At 37.1% G+C, this 20260-nt stretch overlaps 1 protein-coding gene and 1 pseudogene across 6 annotated transcripts in view; both read right to left on the bottom strand.

The window, feature by feature from the left end:
• ATF6 (activating transcription factor 6) overlaps window positions 1-20260 on the bottom strand; it is a 276008-nt gene that overhangs the window by 71351 nt on the left and 184397 nt on the right. The gene's annotated exons all lie outside the window — the stretch shown is intronic.
• Window positions 15890-19554, bottom strand: LOC101411035 (proteasome activator complex subunit 3 pseudogene; annotated as a pseudogene).

Raw genomic sequence — 20260 nt, 5'->3', positions numbered from 1 at the left:
TACTTAGAGAATGACTGAAAGACAAACTACTGCTATTCCGACTTGGATATGTGGCAGACATTTTCTCAAAAATGAATAAAGTAAGTCTGTCACTTCAAAGAATACAACCTACAATATTTATTTCACATGATAAATTTTGAGCTTTTGAATAAAATCAGAAACTTGGAAAACTTCTATCTGCCACCATGAACATGACTTTTTAAAAAATATGATTGGTAGTAATATTAATGAATGTGATTTTTAAAATATTATATAATGGAATGTGTTAATATATGAAAGATGTGTATAACTCAGTGAACAAATATTTTCCAAATAGTGCATGACATTACAAAATCATACATGGATATGACTTCACATTCCACATTGCAACTAATTTTTTAATAAACTACCACTTGATATTTAATGTATAATCAAAAAGAACTCAGATTTATCTCAAAAGGCTATTAATAAACTACTCCCTTCTCTAACTACCTATCTGCATGAAACAGGCTTTTCTTGACATATTTTAACCAATACCACAAAGTACAACAGACAATGCAGAAACAGATGAGAATCCTGCTATCTTCTATTAAATTAGATATTAGAGATTGGAATAAAGCAGCAAAACAATGCCACTCTGCTCACTAAAAAATATTTTTTGTTTTGGAGAAAATTATTTCTCATTAAAACGTTATTCATTTTGAAATGCAATGTACTTATTCCTTTTTTCAAATGAATTATTAAGTAAATATTTTAAACATTTCTCCATTTAAATTTCTATTAATGGATAATGATGTTTAATACCTTTTGAATTGTTATGTCCTTTTGTTTATCTTCTTTGGATAAATACCTATTCAAATCCCTTGCCTGTTTTAACATGGGTTATTTTATTGTTGAATTATAAGATTTCTTTATATATTCTGGATACAAGTACCTTATCAGATAGATGATTTACAAACATACTCTCCCATTCTGTGGGCTGTTTTTCTTTCCAAATGGTATCCTATGAAGTACAAATATTTACTTTTGAAGAAGTCCAGTTTATCTATTTTTTTATTCTTGCTTGTGCTTTTGGTATCATATATAATGCATGTGTAGTCTTTTTTATCATTATTATTAGAGAAGTTGTAGGTATACAGAAAAATGATGCATAAAATATAGGGTTCACATATTCCACCCTACTAGTAACACCTTGTATTAGTGTGGGGTGTTTATTACAAGTAATGAAAGCACATTTTATAATTGTATTATCATCTCAGGGTTCACTGTTTTTGTTGTACAGTCTCATGGGATTTATAAAATTTTCATTCTAGTAACATATATACAACCTAAAATTTCCCATTTAAGCACATTCAAATGTATAATTCAGTGCTGATAATAGCATTCACAATGTTGTGCTACCATCACCACCATCCATCACCAAAACTTTCCCATCATCCCTGTATCAGTCAGCCAAAAGGGGTGGTTGATACAAAGTGCCAGAAATCTGTTGGCTTTTATAAAGGGTATTTATTTGGGGTAAAAGCTTATAGTTACAAGGCCCTAAACAGTCCAACTCAAGGTACCATAAGAGGTACTGCCTCACCAAAATCTGTTGCCACGTGTTGAAACAAAATGGCCGGTGATGTCTGTAAGGTTCAGTCTTCTTCTTTCCTCTTAAGGCTCCATGGGTCCAGATTCTTGCAATTTCAGCTTCAGGCAGGAGGGCTCCCTTCTTTCTGGGCTAATTTGCTCTGGTCTCTTCACAAAGTCAGCTGTAAACTATCAGGTGAATGGCTCATCTCTCTTCCTGGGGCCACAGGGTCAAAGCTGACAAGTTCTCTCCTCTTTCATGTCTATGGAGTTCTCTATTCCTCTGTATCTAATTCTGTGTATCTATTTCTGGGTGTCTCCTTGATTGAGTGTCCATTTATATAGCCCACAAAGGAGGTGGAGACTCAAACTGAGTCACCATAATGACATGGTTGAATCAAAGCCCTAATCTTAACATAATTTAATCAAAGACATCTCAGCTTAATTTAATACAATGAAAGAGTATCATGCCCAGAGGAACAGACCAGTTTGTAAACATAATCTATATATCTTTTTAGAATTCATTTATAATATCAAACTGCTACAATCTCCAAAAGACACTCTGCACTCTTTTAGCATTAACACCCTTTCCCTATTCCACCTCACCCCCTGGTAAACTATATTCTAGGTTATAACTCTACAAGTTTGCTAACTTCGATCACTTCATGTCAGTGAGATCATTGAATATATGTCCCTTTTTATCTGGCTTATTTCACTCAAAGTGATATCTTCAAGGTTCATCCATGTTGTCATATGTATCAGAACTTCATTCCTCTTTACGGCTGAATGATATTCCATTGTACATATATACCACATTTTGTTTATTCATTCATCAGTTGACGAACTCTTGAGTTGTTTCCATCTTTTCATAATTGTGAATAATACCACTATGAACACTGGTGGGCAAATTAGTCCCCGCTTTCAATTCTGTTGGGTGAATACCTAGAAGTAGGACTGCCAGATCATATTGTAATTCTATACTTGACTTTCTGAGGAACTGCCAAATTGTTTTCCACAATGGCTACCTCATTTTATATTCCACCAGCAACAATGAGTGTGATCAGGAAGCACATACTATTTTAAACACTATTCTAAATCATTTAACATCCTGATGTTAATATACTGGGAAAAATGTCATCATAGATCATCTTATAGCCTCTAGTTTATATGAATGATAAGCAGGTAATAAATAAGAAAGCAAAAATTTTAAGGATGATTGTAAATGAAAGTGAGTTGAGATAATTTCATATCAATACAGAGAACATAATTGCAATATTACTGATAGGACTCAAAAATGTATTTGCATGAACAATTCTAACATCCTCACAGATTAAAACATTAAAATATATATAGGCAACAGACAGATAGTGGTAACTACCTTATAAATCTTTGAATCTATTATCTCCATGGCTCCCAGGACTACACCTTGTTCATAAACAGAATTGATAAATTTTCTCTTTGTTCACAAAGATGAAATAAATGTATGACTTTACTAATGGGTAGAAGATCAAAGTATGATCTGAGGACAACTCTCAAGTATAAAACTTTTATAGAAAACACAAGTCACTCCAATATCAAATGGTAAATTAAAATTATAGTAGTTTTAAACCATCAAACCTCAGGTATGTATGTAACCTAGTTGTTTATATATAAATGATGCAAAAAGCAAGTTCAAATCTGAAAACAAAAAACACCTGCTGTTTGCTACTCACATTAGTATTGCCAAAACTATAAATATAAACCCAATTTATGGCTCAAATAAGACATAATTATACTGGGAGGAAAAACTTTGGGACAGAAGAAAATGCCTTAGTCGTTCAAGACTAATGGTTTTAAAAATTACTTCATGTGAGTACGTATATATCACTTCATATATACGACAAATAGGAACACCTGTCTTATACTAGGTAAGAATGTTGGCTGGTTAACAAAGAAGAATGTATGAGCAGTTGACATGGTGCTCTTTCTACTATAATTTCATAGTACACATCATAATATTGTTACCAAGATTGTACAGCAAAAGTATTCACAAACATAGGTTAACAAATATCCAAGAACATGTACAGAAAGGGCTTCATACAGACTTGAACAAAGTATCAGATCAATCAATCTTCAGGATTTTAATCAACAGACCAGTACAATCTGGTGGCTTAATGAAATAACACTGCTTCTTGAAATTACTGTTTATTAAAAAGAGATAAAAATTGTAATAAATGTACCACATTAATGAAAGGTGTTGTTAATGCGAGAAAGTGTGGGAGGGGGAGGGGGTAAGGTATATGGAAATTCTCTATATTTTCAATGTGGCATTTATGTAATCTAAAGCTCCCTTAAAAAAAAAAAAAAAGAGAGATCAAGATCACATCTGAGGAGATACATCAACCAGCATTAAACAGTGCAACTAAAAATTTCAAAATTAATTTCAAAGTAAATTTACATAATTTAGCAATTAGTGAAGTTTCAAAGGGACTAACATAGGAATAAGTATATTCTGGCATTAATTCATAAAAAAGCGGGAAACGGACTTTGGCCCAGTGGTTAGGGCGTCCGTCTACCATATGGGAGGTCCGCGGTTCAAACCCCGGGCCTCCTTGACCCGTGTGGAGCTGGCCATGCGCAGTGCTGATGCGCGCAAGGAGTGCCGTGCCACACAAGGGTGTCCCCCGCATGGGGGAGCCCCCACGCGCAAGGAGTGCGCCCGTGAGGAAAGCCGCCCAGCGTGAAAAAGAAAGTGCAGCCTGCCCAGGAATGGCGCCGCCCACACTTCCTGTGCCGCTGACGACAACAGAAGCGGACAAAGAAACAAAAGCAGACAAAGAAACAAGACGCAGCAAATAGACACCAAGAACAGACAACCAGGGGAGGGGGGGAAATTAAATAAATAAATAAATCTTTAAAAAAAAAAAAAAAATTCATAAAAAGGAACACCGTTAATGCCTCTTGTATAAACATATGTTCAAAATGTTCAAGTTAATTTAAGAGATACACATAACAATGCTGTGAAGTAGTACTAAAAATCTCAAATTTATTTTCTAGGCAGAACTTTTAAATAAAATCTTTTTTAATTAATTTAAATGATTTCTTAGGTAGGAATGGAAGCACTAAAAGGAATATGAGTAATATTTCTTTCCGACTATGCCAGATAATTTCCAAGGCCTCTGATTTTATCAAAATTTTTATTTCTTCATTCATTTAAACCTTAATTTTTAAATTTCAAATTCTAAAATTTTCTTGTGTAACTGAAGACCATTAGTTTTGCACAAAACTTTTATAGTGTACATGTCTCAGCTAATGCATTTATGCTCTACATGTATATTTGTTAAGCAAACAATTAGTACATACTTTAAAATTAAGGAGATATTCTTTTAATAAACTACCAATTATTTGCTTGCTTTAATCAAGCTACTCTAGCTTCATTTGTCACCAATACTCTTGAATTTATGTAAGAATACCCGAACTTCATATTTTGCTCTTATAAAATCGAGGCTCATTTAATACTTTCATGTATAATAATATAAAAATAATGAAAATTGTTATAATATAAACATTAATGAACCACATAAATAATATTACAGCCATAGGATTTCATTCAAGATTGTAAGTGATTTTCTTTCTAAAAGTATAAACAGACATTATATTCACAAATAACATTTTATTTTTCCTACCATACTAACTGATCTTTAGTCAATATAATGCAATGATTTAGAATTGAAATGCAAAAGATTATTTTCAATTTACCTGGCTTCTTATTGAAAAATATTAATTCCCAGTTCATGAAGCTTATAAAAATAGCTTCCTAAGACATCTCTTTTCATGACACCTGTTAATTATTAAGCAAAAAATTAAGTATCACTTCTCCATGGAAGAGCAACCACAGAGTCTGTTAAATTTCTTTAGTTCTGGATGGGTCCCTCGTAGAAGTATTAGAGTGAACTGTGGAATTTATAGGTAATAGGTTCAAAAATTCTGTACTTGTCACACAGCACAAAATGTAGAAAAACAGCAGAGAATATTTTTCAACAATATGCAAGAAACAGAAGGAAAAGTTAATGGAGTGTTTTTACTATAGTTACACTAAGCTACCATTTAAAATGTATTAAATAATTTTTACCCAGAAAATTATTATCTCTATATTTATTACCAAATAAAATTTAATATATGTAAGAGAATTCCTTATTTAGTAAACTATCTAAATTTTAAATATTTATGAAACTAACTGAAATACAGAAATCTGGGAAGATAAAGGATTATGTCCCTAATTATAGAGAATCATTTTTGAAAAGCAAGTTTCAAGTAATTTTTCACTCTTTGAGCTACTATTTTTCCCTTAAGAAAATAAAAAGGAATTAGAGAATTACTGAGGCTGTTAATGGAGTCAGTTGTTTTCAAATGGGCTTACAGAGCATGGGGATTCAGTACAGATGTTTGGAATAACTTGCAGCTGTTGCAGGGTGAATAAGCTTAATGAAATCACCAGGAATATTGGAGGAGGATTGCCTGGAGTATTTAAAACATTTACATTATTGTGATACGGAAAAAAAAGTTTACTAAGGAGCCAGAAAATGGTGTAAAAACTTAACTGGCCTTTGTTTAATTCTGAATCAGATTTTCAGAGGTCTCTCACCATTGTCCTGGATACAGCTCCTCTCCCTAGCAGCAAACTGCCTCAGTTACTACATATTTTATAAGAAAAGGGGGAAATAATTTTTGCAGTTGTATCCAGTTTTGGTCTAGTTCAATTTAATTCAAAACACTTTCTAAAGGTGCTCTATGCAAAAAACCACAAAATGATAAAAGGGTGAATTAAAAAATCCTTATGAATTTCAGGAAATTTATAATCTAGTGAGGATAATATGCACATAGATAAAAATAATACCAAGAATACAATAAGTAGTAAATAAAAGCATCATGGGAAATCAATGGAATCATGGAAATTTAATGGAGAATTCAAATGCTGCTCTTTAAGGAAGAGCCCCATCTGACTTTGTCCTTAGGTACTCTTGGACACCAATAGTACATTATTCTTTCCATGAGAGAAAAACAGGGTTAAGTGTTTCAGTTTTCATAATAGGATGTCAAATCTACCATCTACTTGATTTCTAAAGCATATGGAGCAAATTTGAAGTAGCAATACATAATACTAGTACTCTGGGCTCTCACCAAAAGCCTGGGTAAGAGAGATGATATTATAATGCATGTTTAAAGGGCATACTAGCCATCCAATCTTTTAGGCATTCTAATTCCCAAGATAAGCTGGACTTGCATGAGGCATGGCTTGAATAGCCCCTCTCTGAATAGCTTTTATTGAATTGCACTTTATGAAAGAAGTAACAAATTAAAAAAAAATTATTAAAAGTCAAACAAAAAGTCTACACTTAATGGAATACTATGTCTCCATAATGTACTCCTCCAGATTTCAATTCAGCTCTAAGTCTCATCCCAGTAACCTCAGAAATCTTAAGTTCCAGAGCAGTGCCATGTAACAGAAATATAATGCGAGCCATACGTGGAAACCACATTCATGATTTTAAATTTAGTAATGTACAATATAAAGTAAAAAGATGAAATTTTAATAGTGTATTTATTTAGCCCAATATCCAAGATATTATATAATAAAAAAACGAGATTATTTTACTTTTTTACAGACAAGTCTTCAAAATCTAGTGTGTATTGTATGCTTATGGCACATCTCAATTTGTACTAGCTATATTTCAAGACTAATGACTATGGAATTGGACAGTGTAGCTCTAGAGAATAAACTTCTTTTGGGAAATAGCTCTTGAAGGCTTTCTCCTCCACAGGAAACAAGAGCTCTTCTGTTTTCTCCCTTTAACTTAAAGGTTAATATGAACAGCAGCCAAGACAAGAACTCCACTTTAGGAGTTCTTTGGTAGTGGAAGTTAGGGGACAGGGAGTTGGTTAATAGGATGCTCCTTAAGCCCCAATATTCAAGAGTGAGGTAAACAAACTTGTACTCTCCAACCCTGGTCTGACTTTCTCCAAATGTTCTAATAGTACCATTCTCCAACACAAATGGCATTGCTGACGGTATGGAATAATGCTTTCTCAAATGGATATGGACCTGGAGGTATGTAAGCTCCTGGGCATCATTTAATTATTTAAGGAGCACTTTTTTTAAAAAGAATATCACAGTATTGTTGTTGACTATAGTGCATAGGTTACAACAAGGAGTATAATTTATTTTTAGACATTATTTGATACCTATATTCATTTTTTTCTCCCTCTCCCCCTCCCTGCTGTTTTTGCTGTGTCCATTCGTTGTGTGATCTGCTGTATCTACTTCTCTTTTTGTCTTCTTCTTGTCTTTCTCCTCTAGGATTCACTGGGATTTGATCCTAGGGACCTCTGATGTAGAGAGAGGTTCCCTGTCAATTGCGTCACCTCAGTTCCTGGTCTCTGCTGCACTTCACCTTGACTCTCCCCTTCGTCTCTCTTTGGTTGCATCATCATCTTGCTGCATGACTCACCTGCATCAGCACTGGCTCACCGCGTGGGCACCTGGCTTGCTGTATCAGCACTTGGCTTGCCGCGTCAGCACTCGGCTTGCCATGCAGCACTGGCTCGCCAGACAGGCATGCTTTCTCTTCTTTTTCACCAGGAAGTCCCAGGGATCAAACCTGGGTCCTCCCATATGGTAGGCGGAGGCCCTATCACTTGAGCCACATTTGCTTACCAAAGGGGCATTTGTTTTCCTACCTGCCCTGCCCCATGGCTTTTTTTGCTTGCTGTCTGCTCTGTGTCCATTTGCTGTGCATTCTTCTGTGTCTGTATTTTATTATTTTTTATTTCATTTCCCTCCCCACCTTGCAGCTTGCTTGTTGTCTGCTCTCTCTGTCCATTCGCTATGTGCTCTTCTGTGTTTTCGCTTTTTTTGTCTCCCTTTTTATTGTGTCACCTTGCTGAACTGGCTCTCTGCAGCACTTGCAGGCTGGGCGGCACTCCGCAGTGCTTGTGGCTAGCCTGCTTTCACAAAGAGGCCCCAGGACAGACGGACCTAGGGTCTCCCATATAGTAGACAGGAGCCCAACTGATTGAGCCATAGCCGCTTTCCCCAAAGGGGGCATTTTTAAAGAACAAAACAAAGTTACATTTAATGTAGAAATTTAGAGATTGTACTTTCGATTTCTTTATATAATCTTTAATTAAATAAAAACATTGCAGCTTACTTTGGTTTAGGAACACTTCAACTTCTCTTAAATTTCAACAGAATAAAATAACATCCCACTTATGTGGGGATTTAAATTGTTGAACTCTACTTATTTGCATCCTTCCAAAGAAGAAATCTCTTTTAACACAGTTTCATTTACTGATAATAAGGAGATAGTACAGTGTAGTGAAAAGAGCCTGAAATGAAAGACAATTAGGCTTCCAGATCTTGTTCTGTCACAAATGAATTTGTTGGGTCTGTTTCTTGATCTGTAAAATAAGGGATGAAAGTACATCTCCAAATTCAAGAATTTCAAAGTGCTTTACACTTTAAAGGCAATGTTATTTGGGACTTGGCCCAGTGGATAGGGCGTCCGTCTACCACATGGGAGGTCCGTGTTTCGAATCCCGGACCTCCTTGACCCAAATGGAGTTGGCCCATGCGCAGTGCTGATGCGTGCAAGGAGTGCTGTGCCATGCAGGGGTGCCCCCCGCGTAGGGGAACCCTACGTGCAAGGAGTGTGCCCCATAAGGAGAGCCGCCCGGTGCAAAACAAAGTGCAGCCTGCCCAGGAATGGCGCCACACACACGGAGAGCTGACACAGCAAGATGATGCAACAAAAACACAGATTCCTGCGCCGCTGACAACAGAAATGGACAAAAAGAAGAACACACAGCAAATGGACACAGAGAACAGACAATTGGGGCAGGGGGTGGGAAGGGGAGAGAAATAAATTAAAATAAATCCTTAAAAAAACAAAAACAAAAGCAATGTTATTTGAAGCAAGTGTTATTCTTTCCAATGTATTGTTATAAAAATTGCAAGAGAGAGACTCAATGACAAAGCTAAAATAAATGGTGAAATTGGGAAAGAAGCCTAATCCTCCAGATGGCAGGTTCAGTTCTTGCTTACCATCTCCGGCTAGCTTTTCACCAATAAGTAAAAATAACATTTGGCATTCTCTGTGTGAGAGAATTAATTAATCCAGCTAACTATTGAAATATGTTAAATTTGGGTGACTGAGTTTTATTAATTTTATCAGTGAAACTAACTGGCCTTTAGGAACTTGAGGACATCAAAATAAAGGAAAAAACATATACAAATGTGTACTCAGCTAATTGGAGCACTTATTGTTTTTGTTAAAAAGACAGATCATGAAACTTCTGTGTATATTCTGCTTCCCAAAGATAACTTCAGTTCAAGGTAGACAGATAATTACACATGTTGGCAGTATAGTTTTCTAACACAGAGAACAGGGGTGGTCTAGCACCTGTTTCTGTAACTGACTGGGTCCTTTGTTTTTCCAAAAAGATGAGTAAATAAAAAATGTCTTGATGGCAATGAACAATACCATCTTTCAGAAATGTTTAAATGTTGAAAGAGGAAGTAGTATCCCCTCCTACTCAAACAAAATCATGTAAGCAAGAATAACTCATCTAATCAGTGTAAGACAACTGATTGCAAGTGATTGAATTCTTGAACGTATTTTCTAAAAGTAATTAAAATGCTTTTGGGGTAAACTTTAAATAACAAAGCAATCAGAAATATATGGTTAAAGCCACCATGGAGTCCCAACTCAAAAGCTGAGTAAAAGTCTAACTAAGTACCTAGACATTCTCACAGTCACATACACACGTTCTCCTGGCCACATCACCTCTATTTTCCACACTCAAATCAAAATCTCTGCCTCAGACAAGTATCATTTTTACAGTGAGAATCTTAAGGATACTTGAAAGACAGAACAAATGGGCTTTATTACTATCTGAACCTTAAGATAGTGAAATGAAACAATATTATTAACAGATCTGCTTTAGATACAATATACAGGCTTATTTCCTACAAAGGTATGCATATGTTATATGCTGCAGTTATGTAAAAATATATATGCCTCATTTAAAATGAATGAAGCACACATAAATGTCAATAATTTTGTTAGGCTAGTGCATTATGGATGATTTCTTCATCTCATTTTTCAGATTTCTAAGTGTTGAAATAGTCCTTTTGAAATTAAAAAACATTTCAAATTGACCATATATTTATCTATTACTGGTTGAAATTATTTGATAAAAATGCTATGGAAATATGTAAAGCTCATAAAGACAACAAAAAATGCTGTCTCTAACAGTCAAAGAATTTAAGCTATCAATTCAGTGATTTTAAAAAACCTCTAACTTCAAAAGTTTAAGAATAATCTTAAAATTAAGCCCATTCTCTTCATTTACGTGTTTAAGAAAGGTATTTCACTCAGCTCTAAAAAAAAAACAGATACTAATTTAGGAGTCTCTAAATTATAAGTTTATGAATCATGTTGAACTATAAAAAGAATTTTAAAACTCAAATTAATTCTAAAATGAGTTTTTTTCTCTATTTTTTCTTTTAAAAACATACACAGATCACAGAAAATTTTACATTAAAAAATATAAGAGGTTCCTATACTCCCCACCCCCCCCCCCCCACTTCTCCCACATCCACAGCTTCTTTCATTAGTGTGGTACATTCACTGCATTTTGGAGCACTGCTACACAGCATGGATTATAATTTCTGTTGTAGTTTACACTCTCTCCCAGGCCATTCAGCGGGTTATGGCAGGATATATAATGTCCTATATCTGTCCCTGCAATATCATTGAGGACCACTCCCAAGTCCTGAAAATGCCCCCATATTATACCTCTTTTTCCCCTCTCCTTGCTTTCAGCAACTCCCGCAGCCACTGTCTCCACATGGATGATATAATTTCTTTCATTGCTAGAGTCACAATAATTCTATAGTAGAATACCAGTAAGTCCACTTGAATCCATATTTTATTCCTCCATCCTGAGGACCCTAGGATAGTGATGTCCACTCTACCTCTAAATCGAGAGAGGGCTTAGATCCCACATGACCGATGGATGGAATTCTCCTGTTTGCAGCTGTAGACTCTCAGTTCCCTGGTGTGGTGGTTGACCATCCTCACCTTCCGGTTAGCTGACCTGGGTAAGTTCAATGAACTGGAGAGTAGGGGTTGCAACTCTGCTGAGACTGAGGGCCCAGTTGGCACATAGAGAGTCCAGAGATTCAAGTCTCCTGAGCATACATCAACCCCAGCGAAACCACAGGTTCAGTAAAAGTGACAGAAGAGGCATGTGTGGAGAGGTCACATCTGAGTCCAACTCCATCACACTCAGGAGGACAAATTCCAAAGTAAGGCCCACTGGCAAGGCACTGAACTCGAGCCATCTGTCATGACTATAGAACCTGGGTGTCTTTTTAGCCCTCAGGAGCATGCCTACCTGAGGTTATATCTACTTTGGCTGTCTCCAAGATCCCACTGAGATGTGCATGAATGCGACCCCTCTGTTGACCTCCCGACTCATTTTGAAGTCTCTTAGCCATATAAAGTCATTTGTCTTTACCATTTACCCCTTTTATTCAAGGTCTTTTCCTAGTTGCATCACCAGCTGGTGCTTGGTAGTAATCCCTCAGTACCATGGAGGCTCATCCCTGGGAGTCATGTTCCACATTGGGGGGAAGGTAATGCATTTACATGCTGAGTTTGGCTTAGAAAGTGGCCACATTTGAGTAACATGGAGACTCTCAGGAGGTAACTCTTAAGCACCCTGCAGCTCTAGGCCTATTTGAAATTTTGAGCACACAGGCGCATAGTCATCATTATCAAGGGCCCATCATTGGACCATCCTTCTTCACTGCTTGTTGCCTTTGTAGATGGGGGATTATTACTGCTCCGGAATGAGAACTCAGCACTCCTTCAATTGTCATGTGAAATTCTATCCTCTATGTCAATACCCAATGAACATCCAAACATTATTTATATACCCTATATGCGTGCCCTGGAGAACTCCCTCTCACCCAACCTCTGCATCCCCCATCGATGACACCCCATATCAGTGCTCCTCCCTTGTCACAGTTGAACCCCTCTGTGATCCAAAACTTCTAAAAAAATGAAGTCTAATATATTGCCAAATTGAATTAATAGGAAAATGAAATTGTAATGATAGGTTTAAAGATTAGAAATAGAATACACAATAATTCAGAAAAACTAAAGTAAAAAATTAAATTGGGGTATTAAAAAATGAAAAATATCGTAAAAATTTTTTTAAACCATTTCCTAAAAACATCAATACACACACTAAAATTCAGCCGTCATTTTTAAAAGGAACAAAAAAGGGGCTTTAAGTCTCTAGTATTAATTAACAAATTATTTATATTGGATACGTTTTGATACCAGTTCCTAAAGTAGGTTTATTACTATAAAAGTGTTCCCAAACATTTGGAGGAAAAGAGAAAATCACAAAGGGATTAATTTTTGTAGAAGTAAGGAAATTTATGAAAGAATTCCAGTTCCAATTTGATAATAGTGTTAGAACAGGAAGAAAAATGCAAATGTCAAAACTCTTAAAATACAAAAGACATGCATGTTTTGTTTTCTTAGTAAAAGGCAAGCATGGATATTAGAGACAATTCATTTCAATCTAGTGTAGGTTTTGACAGTTGAAGAGTAAAAGGAGTGAAACGGACTTTGGCCCAGTGGTTAGGGCATCCGTCTACCACATAGGAGGTCCACGGTTCAAACCCCGGGCCTCACTGACCCGTGTGGAGCTGGCCCATGCGCAGTGCTGATGCACGCAAGGAGTGCTGCCCCACGCAGGGGTGTCCCCTGCGTAGGGGAGCCCCACTCGCAAGGAGTGCACCTCTAAAGGAGAGCCGCCCAGGGCGAGAGAAAGTGCAGCCTGCCCAGGAATGGCGCCACCCACACTTCCCGTGCCACTGACGACAACAGAAGCGGACAAAGAAACAAGACTCAGCAAAAAGACACAGAAAACAGACAACCGGGGGAGGGGAGGGGAATTAAATAAATAAAAATAAATCTTTTAAAAAAAAAAAAAGAGTAAAAGGAACAAGCAAATAATGATGATTATATTATGTAGGGAATAGATATTTAAACTTTAGATGATTAACAATGGTTGAAAACGAAGAAACGTTTGGACTTCCCTTATACAGTCCATTATACACGTGTGCAAATACAAATGGTATGGACTGATGTTGGGTTCCTGGTATTCTTCAGAATTAAATTTAACACCTTAAAAAGGAAGTAAAGTGAACATTTGAAAGGGAATGTGAAATGTAAGTCTATTAGGCAATGATATATACCTGTTTTTAGGTTAGATTTGAAAGAGCCAGGCTTTTCAGTAATTACACAATGGAATATACTTGATCTATCTTGGTATCATTTTTCAGGAGTTTACCTTGAAAAGTTCAACTAGACCAGTTTACAACTATTTTTCTGATCTATACGTTAGAAGAGAGAAATAGTCATATATCCATTTTAGTAAGAACAGGCTCATGTATGAGTCACAATTTTCTAGATAAAATTTTCTAGATATAATTGTAGGTAAGATAAAAAAAGAAAAGTGCGTGAAACAGAATTTTATGTCTCAAATTAATTTACCTTAACCATGAACAAGTATTTTATTTTCACTTCTTTAGTTGAAACAGATAAGGAAGTAAAAAGCAAAAGAAATGCCAGGAATCTTTAGGCATTCTCTGGTGACAAATACTGACACACCAGAAAACCTATCCTCTTGTGGGAGGGGATGAGCTGAGGGACCACACCAATAATGTGGTATAGTTCAAATTCAGACACGTATTTTTTAAAAATATGCAAAAAAATCTCTTTTACATTTTAAATGATTCCTCATGTTAAAGAGGAAATGTTTCTACAGCAGGTTTTAGAGTAAAGTCTGTACAATAAAGGTCATGCTGATTTTCACCCTTACCAATCAAAACAAGTTGAAACGCAAAAAGAAAGTTTCATTCAAAAGTGATTCCACTCATTAAACAGGGAAATGGGAGAGGTAGGGAGGGAGATTAGGGTCACCTACAAGAAAACAGATAAAGCTAATAACGTTATGACCTTATCTATAGCAAGATCTGAATTTTATTTATAGCAAAGAATTATCTTGTTCTTTGCCTATAAGTTATTTCAAATAAGAAAAAAAGGAGAGAATTACAAATAAGTTTTATTAACAGACACTAGACTCTGACTCTTACATGCTCATGTAATTTTAGAAAGTCCTAAATGAAAAAAAAATCAATTCTATTTTAATTCCCTAAGCTTCCTATAATTTTCTCAAAGGAAACTCATTTGAGAAATAGTTACATGCATGCAAATATTACTATAAAATATATCGAAGACAGTGAATTAAATATATTAAAAGGTTAAGGTCATACCTTATGTACGTATATAGTCTTAAAATATGAGGGTTCAAGGAATTGCCCACTTAGATGAGTGGGAAAGAAAGATGAAGCTGTTAACTGTGCACAGAAATAATCTCACTCATATATATAAAAGTGGATCAAATTGTTAACTCATACTCCCCCTTTTTCAAATTTGTATTCTATAACTTCCCCGGGTATTTCTGAGTGATGAATATCCTCAAATTACTCTAATATTGAAACAAAGATCTTTGTTAAAGGATCTTAGGATCTTAATCAGGAATAATAAAATTCTGAACATAATACCATTATATAGAAATGATTGATCATATCACAAGCAAGAAATTCTCCCTTACGCATGAAGTGACTCAAGTGCAGGAATTTGCCTTACCTACAAATGAAGGCCTACAAATCTGAACATGAAGAACTTTAGAAAGAACAATGGTCTCCCCTCAACAAGGCAGCTAAAGCAGGTATAGGGGACAAAAAAAAAAAAAAAAACCCAGTCATCTTTTATAAGAGTTTTTAGGTTTAAAGAATGGCCCATATAATGTAAAAGGGAAACTATAATTAGGGCATAAGAAATATCTTTAGAGATAAATGGAAAGGGTGATGAAATAAACTGAGGAAAAAACGTAAATGTGCTATAAGGCTTGAAGGCTTTAGGAGGGTCCTGTGAGATAAATGGGTATGCCGGTGAAATACTAAACTATGTGTAAAAAGAAACGGGAAGATGATGAGAGGGTAGAATATTGTGCAAGGAAGCTGTTTTCAGATTCCCCTTTATTCTAAGGGATGTATGGCTGTCCATGTCCTTAGAAAAATTAAGATCTATTACTCTTTGTATACTCATTTTCTTGCACATAAGTTAAAAAATGTCAAGGGTATGAATCCAATTGAGGAGGAAACACTTTACATTCTAAAATTAAAATTCAGATAAGCACACTTAGGCCATCATAAAATGTTATAAACCAAGTTTTATTTCAATCTGCTGAATTTGAGGTATACAATGACCTAATAATTGCATCCCTTTAAACTGTCTTCCTTGCAAAAAAACAAATGATGGTCGAAAAGGAGCATTTCTGAGGCTTGAACCAAGTAACACAGAGCGAACCTTTCACTTTCTTTTAAACTTTAGTTTTTTAAAATAACCCTTGAAACCTTCAATGTCACCAATGCCATAATAAAAAAAAAGGCCAATATTCATCTATACACCTGCTTTAAAAATGGCAATCCTTTCTCTTTGGCTAATCTTACCACCTTTTATCAGATGGTTTGTCCCCATTCTCTCCTCCAAAGGAAAATCAAATAAAAATTCAGCCAAAGAAGACTCAGTATGATAAGCTGTATGAAATTCAAGCTAAACAGTAACACACATTTCCAGTCGTTTCATCACCTGTAGAGTCATTAAGAACCAGTCGTCTAGACGCCTAAACGGCTAAACCAACTTCTGAAGGAAAGTGGGGTGGAGAAAGGTCCTCAGTAAAGGTTGTCGGTATTGGTGCTCCGAGGAGTCTTGATCTTTTCTATGTTTTTGAGGATTACATCATGCAAAGTGGCATATTGGTTCCGTACGTGCAGCAGGATCTGGCGCACACTCAGGTACTCGTTTTCGTCGACCTCAGCTACAGTGCGACGATAATCTTCCACCTGGGGGTACTTCACTATCTTGGATACCAACTTGGCCCGAGTGTTGTAGTAGGTAGAGAAGCGGCGTAGATAGGAGGCCGCTGTACTCTCCACGGTCCACAGCTGGTCCACGGTGTCTTCCTGAATGGACACTCCGAAGTTGTTGCCGTCCTCCACCTTGGGGATGAGCAGCTGCACCCACATCCGGATCGTGTTGCATTTCTCCCTGAGCAGCTCGATCTCCGGTTTCACCCTCTCAATCAGCTCCACCAGATGCTGGTTGCTCCGCAGAAGCTGTCCTTCTCCACCCGGCCGTGCTGATACCTTGGCGGAGGACTGGGTCTGCAGAGGCGGCGGATCCCGGTTGGGCCCATCCCCCGCGGTGTCTGGGGCGGTGGGGAGGTCCGGAGTTGGCACTGAACGGATTCTGGACAGGTCCTGCAGGCGGAGCTCCTGGACCCGGCTATCCAGCTCTGACAGTTTCTGGGGGAAGAAGGTGGACACCAGATCCTCGGCCTCCTGGGCGATGCGGGCCCGAAATGAATCTACTTTCCGCTGCACGTCCTGCTCTAGCTTCAGAGGGGAAGCCATGGCCTCCAGGGTCGTCGAGCGTTGAGGCGGCACGACCCGGGCTTCTCTCTCCCTGGCAGGCTGGGCTTTGACCGCTGCCGCCACCTCCAACTCCCAACAGAACACGCCCTGCCACGCCGGAAGTGACGTCCCGGAGGTCCCGGAGGCCCGCACGGCGCGAGCGGGAACCGCGCACCTCAAGACGCGCTGGGCCTGCAGCCGGGGTACCCGCCAAGACGCGGCGTGGTGAGGTTCCGAAGCCCTGGCCGCCTAAGGATCTGGGACGACGTCTCACGAGACACCCGTACGGGTCCAGGTCGCGGAACAACCCACCCCTATCTATCGGCCCGGGTGGCTGGAAGCCTGAAGGTGTCCTTTCCTCAGATCAACTAAATCCACAGTCCCTGGATCCAGAACACACATTCTCTTTTGCAAGGTGCTTCTCTGAACGGGCAAGAGCAAGTCTCACCCCTGGAGAGCCTTAGTTCTCAGCTTTACAGTACCTGGGTCTATGGTGTTCCCCTCAGAAAATCAAAAGTAGTATACTAGTGTGGTTTTCTAATGAAGGCAGCAAACTTCTGATATTTTCTCATAAAATTTTAGTTTAAATTACAAATGTTATATGAGTCTTCTTAAAATATCTTTTTGGGGGATAGCAAAATTTGAAGACGAACTGTAGTTTAACTAAAGTATCAAGGTCAAATTTCCTGAATTTGTAACTGTATAGGGGCTACAGAAGAGAATAATCCTGTTTTTAGGAAATACAAACTGCAGTATTGAGGGATAAAGGTACATAATATATTTAAACTCATATTTTAGAAAAACTGTATGTAGAGAGAAAATATAAAGCGTATGGGAAAAATTAAATGGTGAATCTACAGAAAAGGTGTGTATGGGAATTTAGTATTATTCTTGTAACTTTTCTGTAAGTTTGACATTATTTAAAAATAAAAGGTGAAAAAACTACCTTTTCATGAAAGGCTTCTGGAATCATAACCTTCCAAAGTTTCAACTTACTTATATTTGTTATCTTTCCCATGAAATGCTTTCTTTGTTCTTTGCAACACCACATGGTAATATCCATGCCTTTGACCTTTTATACTGTTAAAAAAGTTTATTCCAGGAAAGGATTATTCTAAAGATGCTATAGTTAGTTTCATATGCAATTGTCACCTCTGTTAGACTGTAAACTCCTTCAGGGCAGGAGCCAAGTTTTAATTTGTTTCCATTGCATTTAGCACAATGCCTGGCATGGAGCAGGTGCTCAATACATGCCTCAAATTAGTAAGATTATAGCTAACTATAACTTTACATGATGTAGAACTAAGAGGAAACAAGCATTGTCACAGACTGGGTTCCCCAGCAATCAGATTCTGAGGGCTTGCTGACAGAAAGTTAATTGGGGTTATTAAGATAAACACTTGTGGAAGGGAAGGGACAGAGCAGAGGGAGAGGTTTAACTGACACAATTACAACAAAGGCCTCAGCTGACGCTGTGGGAAACTGGGAAATGGCCCTTTATAGAGTTGTTCTGAGGAGGTAAGGCTATTCCTGAAGAGGGCTATCTGGCAGCAGGACTTCTAGAATAAATCCTTTAAATCTCAAGGATGATCTGTGCAGCACATCAGACCTTCAGCTACACATGTACCATATTAAGATAACTGTACTAACACAGTAATTTAAGTTGCATTCAAGTCAACTTCAGCCCCTTTTAGGAACTTTGCAGTTTCAAAGATGATTCTGTGCTCAGATTGCTTAAGTCTTGTAGCAGTATGACAAAGAAGGATGCAAAGGAGGGAATTATATCTTCAAAGGTCAGGGAATGTAGAGTATATATGAATGTAAATGTGTGTCGGGAGAGGTATTTGGATCTTAAGGTGTAAAGGAAAAAGGCAGGAGAAGTAAGCAAGGGCAGGTCAGTTCATAGGAGACAGGGTCTGTTTGCCAAGCTTAAAACAATGAAGGAATGAAAGATGGGAAAAAATACACAAAGATGTATGATTAGAATGGTGGAGGTGGGAGATGGATTTGAGGAAGAAATTAAAGAGAAAATGGTATCATAATCCAAGTGAGAAAATATGCCTTACTTAAAGTAGTGATGATGGGGATGAAGAGAAGTGCCAAGAGAGCTTTAGGAAGGTAAAATTAACAGTACTTAGTGGTAGTTTTGGATGTGGAGATGAGAAAAGGTAGAATTCAACGAAACTTTTTATTTTGGCTAGGAAAAGTATTTCTATTTATACTTAAACTTCCTCCAAGTAGTGAATTAGATAGGCATACATTTTTATGCACACACATTTATATTCAAGCCTTGGGAAATTAGGGCTTTCAAACAGAAAAGGCAAGTCAAATCCTGAAACAGGAATACAATTTTCCTGTATCTTGATTCACTTTATAACTTTGGAACTATTACGGAAATTCTCTTTTATACCATAGTCAGAAAACATCTTCAATGAAAGATATGGTTTAGCAAATGGTTTCAAAGGGAAAATACTTCTAGTTGCTCTTTTAAAGAAGTGGAGGTTTTTCCTACATATATCAACACAGATTAATTAGCCATATATATGAAATTATTTTCTTTAGTCTGATGACAGAATGTAAAATCCCTTATGGACTTCAGCTGTTCTATTTCCTGATGTGATGTGAGAGTTTTATTTATTCATAATATGTATCCTGTCCTTGTAAACTGAAAATAACAGCTCCTAATTTTCTTTCCCTGTAAACCATTAGCAATCAGCAGTTGTTTTGAAAAAACTGTTTATGCACTGGCATGCCTTGATCTGACCCATGAAATTATACTAAGTGCCAACAGGTAGAGGAAGGCCAAAGGCAGCTTTGTAGAGCAGGGGTTCTTAACAAGGTCTGTGAGCTTGAATTGAAATTTGAAAAAAAAAAAACATTTTTCTTGTGGGAACGTGTTGGTGTGGGTGTGATATATTTACTGAATAATACACAATATAGTGTGGACTTAATAAGAGGTCCATGGTTTTCACCCGACTGGCAGAGGGGTCTGTGGAACAAAAAAGGTTAAGAACCCCTGCTTTAAGTTAAAGGAGTGGCAAAACAGCATCCTGATTAAAGCTATGAAGTTAGTCTACCAGGCTGGAATCCTGCTTTTCCAATTAACTA

This window comes from Dasypus novemcinctus, chromosome 13 (assembly GCF_030445035.2).
Source record: "Dasypus novemcinctus isolate mDasNov1 chromosome 13, mDasNov1.1.hap2, whole genome shotgun sequence".
NCBI classification, from domain to species: domain Eukaryota; kingdom Metazoa; phylum Chordata; class Mammalia; order Cingulata; family Dasypodidae; genus Dasypus; species Dasypus novemcinctus.
Note: the sequence above shows the minus strand (reverse complement) of the source record. Positions and strands in the feature narration are given on the sequence as shown.